The 8,367-nt window shown below is 33.4% G+C and overlaps 1 long non-coding RNA gene across 6 annotated transcripts; it reads right to left on the bottom strand.

Moving 5' to 3' along the window:
* Positions 1–203: 203 nt before the first annotated feature.
* LOC107869336 lies at positions 204–5,906 on the bottom strand. 6 transcript variants are annotated; one of them, XR_001673791.2, is made up of 5 exons: positions 5,158–5,898; positions 4,655–5,058; positions 4,219–4,438; positions 1,228–3,079; positions 204–990 (listed from the first exon to the last, which is right to left on the bottom strand). It is a non-coding gene; the product is annotated as an uncharacterized LOC107869336 (long non-coding RNA). The 6 variants fall into 6 exon arrangements; XR_001673792.2 differs by lacking the exon at positions 4,219–4,438 and having other exon boundaries at positions 1,228–1,469; positions 2,304–3,079; positions 5,158–5,891; XR_007043515.1 differs by having other exon boundaries at positions 1,228–4,438; positions 4,655–5,076; positions 5,158–5,906.
* Between the last annotated feature and the right edge of the window lie 2,461 nt (positions 5,907–8,367).

The following is an 8,367-nucleotide window of genomic DNA, read 5'->3' as shown; positions in this document are numbered from 1 at the left end:
ATGTTTAACATCATAAATTTCCAATTTCTTAAAGTCACATTTTATTATGACATGTTTAAAATCACAAATTTTAAAAATCTTCCTTAGAACTCCGGGTCTCTGTCAAATAAGTTTACATAAATTGAAAAGGAAGGAGTACATTTTTTGATTCAAGAAGCATGATCACCAGTCCACCACTTTAATCCCAACAGGCTCTCTCAAGAAGGAAAAACATATCATCAACCTTCATACAAATTGCATTAGGACTTTGCTCAACAATTAACAATGTTTGATTTTGCCATTCTTCATTTTAGAAAGCTCCTAAAGAAAAGAGTTATATTTTGGCCAAGGCCATTAGCCATTACATAAAATGCATAGAATTATTAAACAGAATTGTTTAAAAAGAAATCAAAATCGACTTGAGAAAATAAAAGAATACCTGCAGTATTCCCCTTATATAAATACTACAGAGGCGGACCACAGACCTACATAGCTGGGAGGGGGTCACTGACCCGTTTACTTCGGAAAAAACTCTTTATATACATCTAGTGTAACGAGAGAACAATCGAAAAGATTCTGGCAATATATTAGGATTCATCACCATCTTCACGTATTAAAACAAGAATGTCCCAATCAAGTCAATGAGCGACATAAAACAGCATATCCGGAATTGGGATCTTTCTCGCAATGGATGGCAACTGTTCTCTTGAAGCTAACCTTTATCCGTTTTCAGTTCGCTTCTTTCAGTTCACTTCCTGTTTGGCTCGACTTTACTTCTTCGGATGGTTGCTCCTATAACTCGGACTTGGAACTTTCTATTAGCCCTGAGGTGAGATATGTAATATTATAGAGTGTTAAGAGTCTCATCCAGAAACCTTAAAAAACTATCATATATTTCTCCAGGCACTCTAGGAACATCTGAGACTAGCTACCATGGGGGGAACACCCGCTAGTTTTGGATCCATAGACATCACTAGCTTCATATTCGTCGTCATTGCTAGCTTCTTGTTCCTGGTAGCAGAGATTGCAATAAGAAAGGGATGACTTGCCTAGAAGTACAATTTTGATGCTTCATATTTCTAACTGGAAATATTTGGGCAAGTTGATGAAAGTTGCTTCAACTAACTAAACCAGAACTAACCAACTGAACAAGTGAATTTACTAATTTAAGAACAGTAATGAGAGTAAAGCAGAGTGTATTAATGCTGGAGACAAATATAATTAGTTATACAGAGGCACAAGACAAACCTTGGATCAGTCATTCCTCAGACTTGGTGTACTCTTGGATCTTAGGACAAATGCCTTTACAGCTTTTAATGTTGACTTCTTTAAGAAACGAAAATACTAGAGCGTGCTTCGTCGGAAAGAAATGCATCAGCTTTGGTAGCTTGCTAAGCTTCAGCTATTCCAACAGGGAAATAAGGACTCGTTAGTCATTTCTTCTCCTTGTTCCTCTCCCGTGATCTCTTCCTCCATCGATTGACAGTTTCCTATATATAATATTCAGGGACTCAGAACACATGTTGCCACTGACGGAGACATCAAGTTTCTCAATTTGCCATATTCGATTACTTCCAATATTTCATGTTTTGCTGAAATAGCCATTCGGAAGTTGGTGAGAGCATAGAGCAGTTATGCTGTCAGCCCCAACTAGGTCTAGTCGTTCTAGGCTCAAAAGTTGGAAACCTTGCATTTCTTACATCTTCAATTACAAATAGAAAATATGGAACCATATCTCAATATCCTACACTAAGGTAACATGAAGTAAAGAAATCCATCCAGTAGCAACTCGGTCAGCACAATTATGATTAGGATTCCAGCTCACTCAAGGTCGAGTAACTTAAATGTTCTACTTTCACAATATATAGTTCCTTTAATGAAACTAAGATCCCTAGTGTAATCCTTTCAAGTGTTGTTCCTCATAATCCAAAACTCTTAACATAATTAGATTGGTCAATTTTCCAAAACTCTAACCTTTAAGGCATAATCTTTATTGTTGAGAATTTCTAAATTAACAAGTTCACAAATCATGATATGTCATCTAACATTAATGAATCAGACATACTAGATTTGACAACAATCGAACCGATACTGGAAAGGGCACAATGGAGTTACCATGTTAAGACATTGAGTTTACTCATTCCAACAAGAAAATCATTCAAAGAGTTTTAACATTCGCAACTCAAGGTTTGACGAAAATATTGGTTAGGAAGCTCATCAAATTATTTTGCAACAATTGAAATATGGATACAGCAAGCACTAGACTTCCTCAAATTAATCAAATAATTATAAATGATGAAATGCAAAGCGCGAACGACAACAACCTCTGCTTGCCTTTTGGGAACACATGTTTGCTGCTCATCCAGATCCGGAGTTGGTGGAACAATGAATACAACCACACTTTAACCACATTCAAACTTTGAAAGAACAAGAGAGAACCCTCATCTGAGAACGGGAATATCTAATTGACAGGATAGCCTCCCGCATCCGCGGCAGAAACAACTAAGAGTTAGGGTATCCTCCCAAGAAGACTTACTTTTACACTTTAGTTGTCATGCACTTTCGGCATTTTTTAAAAGTTTGTTGGTTTTTTGTGACCTCCCACCATAGACGTCGATACCCTCAGTGTGCTTTTTCGGATAAGATTCCAACATTCCAGAGAAACATAGTCAATGTCACTTTCTATCAATATTTATGGTCGCCTCGAACACAAATCTCCACAACCACAAACTTTCACCTTGTAATCAGTCTGAAAGTTGCGATGACAACATCATCGAACAACCTTTCCTACTTCGCTCTTTGTAAACAAGTTTTATCTTTCCTACTCCGCCCATACCATATACCCCAATAACAGTGACACTCTCATCTCTCAAAGCTACCATTACCTCTTTCTCAATCAATTTTCTTGATTCAAACTCCTCGTCGCCTTTACTTGGTATTGCTTCAATTCCAACAGATGTTGGTGCAGGATAGGAGAAATCAACATAATCTCTGCCTTTGGTTTGAAGTTGAAGCACATCCATTGCAATTTTCTTAGCTCTCCTGCTCAACAAGTAACTGTCAGATCTACAAAATTGCAGATCCATGATTTGAGGAAACCCTAAAAGGGAGAAGAAAGAGATATTATCTCATTGTGTAACGAGTCCTCAGTACAATAGGCGTATTTAACTATACAGAAATATGGACCAGGCTCAATCTTAACTTGGGCCTGGATTGATCTGAAAGATGGGCCAATGTCAACACCCCTCAAGTTGGAGGGTGCAAACACATGCAGCTTGCGCAGCATAAAAAGATGAGGTGGATCCACGTGGAAGAGACGGGTGCACATGCACTCATTAAGACTAAGAAAACAAGTTAAAAAGGAATGGATAAGGATCATATATTTCATTGTGCTACTTGAAACACAAAAGCTAATTTGATGCACTGGTCCAATGCATAATCTTGTGTGCAAGCAAGATGTTCTGGTTGCAATTCTGTCACTGAATTTCTTGTTGTGTTCAAGGCCATCAAACTATATTTATTAGATACATTAGTTTTATGCTTGGTTAACAACAGTTTGATTTTTCTATGAAACAATGTCGGTTTTGTTTTTGTAGTAAAACATATACCACCTCTTGCACAACTGGTTGGATCAAGCCATCTATGACTTTCCCCACAACATAACTATCTCCTTCTTTGCCTCAGCACAAATTTTAAGAAAGAAAGAAAAACTCTTGAAATTTGTGGTCTAAAATAATTCATAGATATTTGTGTGGCTATAAATCATTTCATTAAGAGTAAAATAAATATTTTAAAGCTAAAATGTTACTAAAGATAGAAATATATCATTTTTTGGAGGCTGACTAAGAAGGAAGTGAGTAATATAAACTGGGACAGAGGGAGTAGCTAATAATATAGTAAAGGAAACCATAGTCTTAGTAGGGAACTTGTTCATAGATCTGGCTGAAAAGAACAGAGAGAGGCATACTTATAAAGTTTATGACCGTATCAATATTGATTAACAAATAATTCCTCCATTTTGATTTACATGAATGTATTTTCTTTCTAGCCAGTTTAAAAAGAATGACTGTGTTTACCATTGAAACTAATTTAGTTTAAACTTCTCATTTTACTATTACTGAGAAGCTTTTATAGAAACACAAATGTTATGACATGGTCAAAATCATAAATTTCAAAAATCTTCCTTAAAACTTTAGTCTCAACCAAATAAGTTCACATAAATTGAAAAGGAAGTAGTACATTTTTCGATTCAAGATTGCATGACCATCTGTTTAATCTCCGAAAGCTCTCTCAAGAAGTTGGACCATATTTTTTGTTTTCCAGAACTAGGGAAGAAAAGCATATAATCAACCTTCATAAATTTGCATAAGGACTTGGTGCAACAATGAACAATCTTTGATTTAGCCATTTTTCATTTTGGGAAGCTCATAAAGAAAAGAATTCTGTTTTGGCTAAGCCACTGCATAAAATGCATAGAAATGTTAAACACGGAAAAGGAATCAAAATTCACTGTGAGAAAATGAAAGAATTCTAGCATTATTCTATTGACTTTGATATCAGAATGATACTCCTGAGAACATCTGAAACTAGTTATGCACTAGATTTATGAGATCTTTTTAACAATGAGAGGAATATCCACTAGCTTTAATTAGCAAGACAACAGCACAAGACAAACCTTAAAATTGATTTACTGAGATCATCTTACGCCTCGGCATCTTTGACATTTTTTCTTCGATCAGGCATTTCAAATTCTTCATTTCAGAAGAGCTAAGAAATGGAAATTCTAGAGCGTGCTTCATCGGAAAGAAATGCATCAGGTTTTGGTAGCTTGCTCACCTCTAGCTCTTTCCAATCGGGAAATAAGGACAAGTTAGTAATTTCTTCTCTTAGTTACCCTTCCGCGATGACTTCTTTCATCAATGCACAGTTTCTTATCTGCAATGTTTGGAGATTCACAACATATCTGTCACTGATGGAGACATCAAGTTTCTCAGTATGCCACACTCGATTATTTCCAATATTTCAAGTTTGCTGAAGTAGCCAATCGAAAGTTAGCTGTTCCAAGCTGGGACAATAAACCTGCAAAAGTTTGAGGCCCTGCATTACTCAATATATCTTCCATTACAAGTAGAAAAAATGAACCATATCTAGTCCCAGTAACAAATGATTTTCGTTTACCCTATTTCAACCATTTCCAAGCAACACAAATATTTTTGCGGCAAAGCAAAGAGAGATATTGATCCAGCTACCACTGAAATACTTTCTCAAATTTCTCAAATTCATCAATGACTTCTCAATGTTGAAAAAGAAAAGCGTCAACTGCAACAAACTCCGCATTCCTTTTTAGAACAGTGTCCGCTGTTTTTTTCGAAATAGGTGGAACAACACATTCAAAATCTCCTAAACACAAATAAGCAACCGGAACGACCTCTCTTTTTCCCTTTATCTAGATAAATCAACAAGAATTATCTTTCCAACTCCACCCATACCAAATATCTCAATAATAGTAAAATTTTCATCTTTCAGATCTGCCATGACCTCTTCCTCTTTCAATTTTCTTGATTCAAACTCCTCATCCACTTCACTTTCAAGTTCATCAAGCACATCCAGTGCAATTCTCTTAGATCTCCGCCTGCTCGGCAAGTAAGGCAACTTCAAATTTGGACACCAACATACAAACAACCTCTTTCAACCTGAATTGCTGGCCACATCAGATTCATTATCAAGAGATCTTGCTGTTGTACTAAAACAAATACCCAATTTCTTGCACAAAATGGCTGGATCTATGACTTTTCCCACTGCGTTAGATAAGATATCTCCTACTTTACCAGTTTAGTAGCTAATATAGTAAAGGCATCCCCCTTTATTCGCTCTCTTTTTTTTTTGTTTTCTTTTTACCTGCTTTTCTTAGTTGGGCTTTCCGCATATAATTAGTAGCGTTTGAACGCATATTTTACTTGAAAAAGTTAGAAGCTTTATGAGTTAAAAAAGAATCCTTCAAACTTGTAAAAATTCTCTTCAAATGCTAATCAAAAAGTTATTCTAATAACAATATATTTAGTATAGTCATACAAAGTGTAAAAAATTATTCTAATGTAGCTCTAATTACATCAATTGTAACTTTACGTTCCAAACAAATTGTTGCAAGACCAAATCATCAAATCAAATCGAACCGAACAATCAAACCAAACAGAGAAAAAAAATAATTTACGGTTTGGTTTGACGTTAGAAAAAAAACGATCATTCTTGATTTGGTTTGATGTTAACCAGAAAAAAGTTAAACCAAACTCGAATCAAACCGACATATTATATATATATATATATATATATATATATATATATAAATATAATTTAACTTTTTATACATAAAATATTAATTATAATATACTTTTAAAATATTTTTTCAACTATTTTTAGTAATTTTCAATATTTTGAAAGTAGATGTGGATATATATTCAGATTTGGACCTTTAAGTTGTAATATTTATCCATCAATTGCTAATTAAATAATCAAAAACTCAATATAAACTTAAAACCTAAACTTTTCACTTTCATCTTACTTTTTAGTTTCAAGATAGTTTTTCGCTCCTCATTTTTTCATAATTGTGATGTTTCATTAGCACATGAGTAAAAAAAAAAATTGATCTAGTCTTCAATCACAATATAATTGTAAAAACTAAAGATTATTAAAAAAAAACTGAGAAAAATCAGAAACTGAAAAAATCGAAAGAACCGACTAAAACCTAAATCGAAAAAAATAATTTTATATTGATTTGATTTGGTTTATAGTTTTAATAAACCAACATGATTGATTTCAATTTTTTTTTAATAAAAATCAAACTAACCCCACCTATGTACACCCCTAGTTACAGTTACAAGTATACTTTGACAAATAAATAGGCTACGAGATTTGTTAATTATCAAGCTATGTAACTCGAGAAAATTGAAGGAAATGTGTCTTTTAAGTCTTGAATGAAGGATTGGTGACATTGACCAATTTAAAGGGTCCAACATAATTAAAAAACTTGATTAGGTTAATTGTGGACTTGATTAATATTTTCTAAACTTTTTAATCTTTTCAAAAATACAAATTAACTCACACCCACAAAACTTTCCTCCCTCTGCAAATCAATCTCTCTCTTCTCTCTTTCTCTCGATAGTTTCTCTCTCTAACTTCTCCCAACCAACAACTTTTCAAATTTCTCCCTTCAATCTTGTGCAACTTCAACCTCTGGCAACAAATAGTTTTGAGTTCTTGCCCGTTACTTTTTTACTTTCAACCGTCAGTCGACGTGATAACATTCTCCGGCAATAAAAACTTTGAGTTCTTCATCGTTTCTTTTCGATTTTTGCAACTAAAAAAATTAGGGCTTTTAAGTTATGATGAAAATGAGGAACTTGATTTGTTGGTGTTTGTTATTTTTTTTTTATGTTTTTTGTTATTTTTTTTAATGTTTGTTATTTTTTAGTTGAATTTCTCATCTGGATGTATCTGCTACTATTATTTTTTAATAATGGATAAAACATGTAATGTGAATCCAACAGATGAGTATTTGTTGCAACATATATGACTAATCTGTTGCACAGATTAGTAATATGTTGCAACATATATGACTAATCTGTTGCAACATATATGACTAATTTGTTGCAATAAATGAGTAATCTGTTGCAACAAATGAGCAATCTGTTGCAACATATATGACTAATTTGTTGCAACAGATTACTCATCTGTTGTATTCTTTTTATAGTATTGTAATATGAATTCAACATATGGGTCATCTGTTGCAACAGATTAGTCATATATTGCAACAAATTACTCACTTGTTGCAATAGATGACTTATATGTTGGATTCATGTCGCAGGTTCTATCCATTGTAGCAATAGCAGATACACCAAATGAGAAATTCAATAAAAATTATAATTTTACTTACAAAATAAGCTATGAAGTAATGTCCAAGTGATATACGAACAAAATTTGACCTAAATTTTTTTTAAAAAATTTCAACAGGGGCACAATGAATAAGTAAAACACATGAAAAATTTCATGAAACAGGTAAAGAAGACAAAAATAATATACCATACATTAAATGCAAAAGGATCAAGGGGACAAACTTTTGAGTTCTCCTAAAAACGTTTAAGTTCCCTAATATTTTAATTGTTTTCTAATAGTTGACCCATCTGTTACAACATATTTTCTATCTGTTTGATAATTTTCAACAAATGAATCATCTAATGCAATATGCTAGTCATCTGTTGATTCAAATTAAGCACTTATTAGTAATAACTAAATTAATTTAGCTAAAATAAAAAGCATATCTACGACAATGGGACAAACATTTGTGTTCTCCTAAAAATATTTGAGTTTCCTAGTATTTTAATTATTTTCCAA

Source organism: Capsicum annuum, chromosome 1 (genome assembly GCF_002878395.1).
Source record: "Capsicum annuum cultivar UCD-10X-F1 chromosome 1, UCD10Xv1.1, whole genome shotgun sequence".
Lineage (NCBI taxonomy): Eukaryota > Viridiplantae > Streptophyta > Magnoliopsida > Solanales > Solanaceae > Capsicum > Capsicum annuum.
The sequence above is the reverse complement of the archived record's forward strand: the minus strand, read 5'-3'. Positions and strand labels throughout refer to the sequence as shown.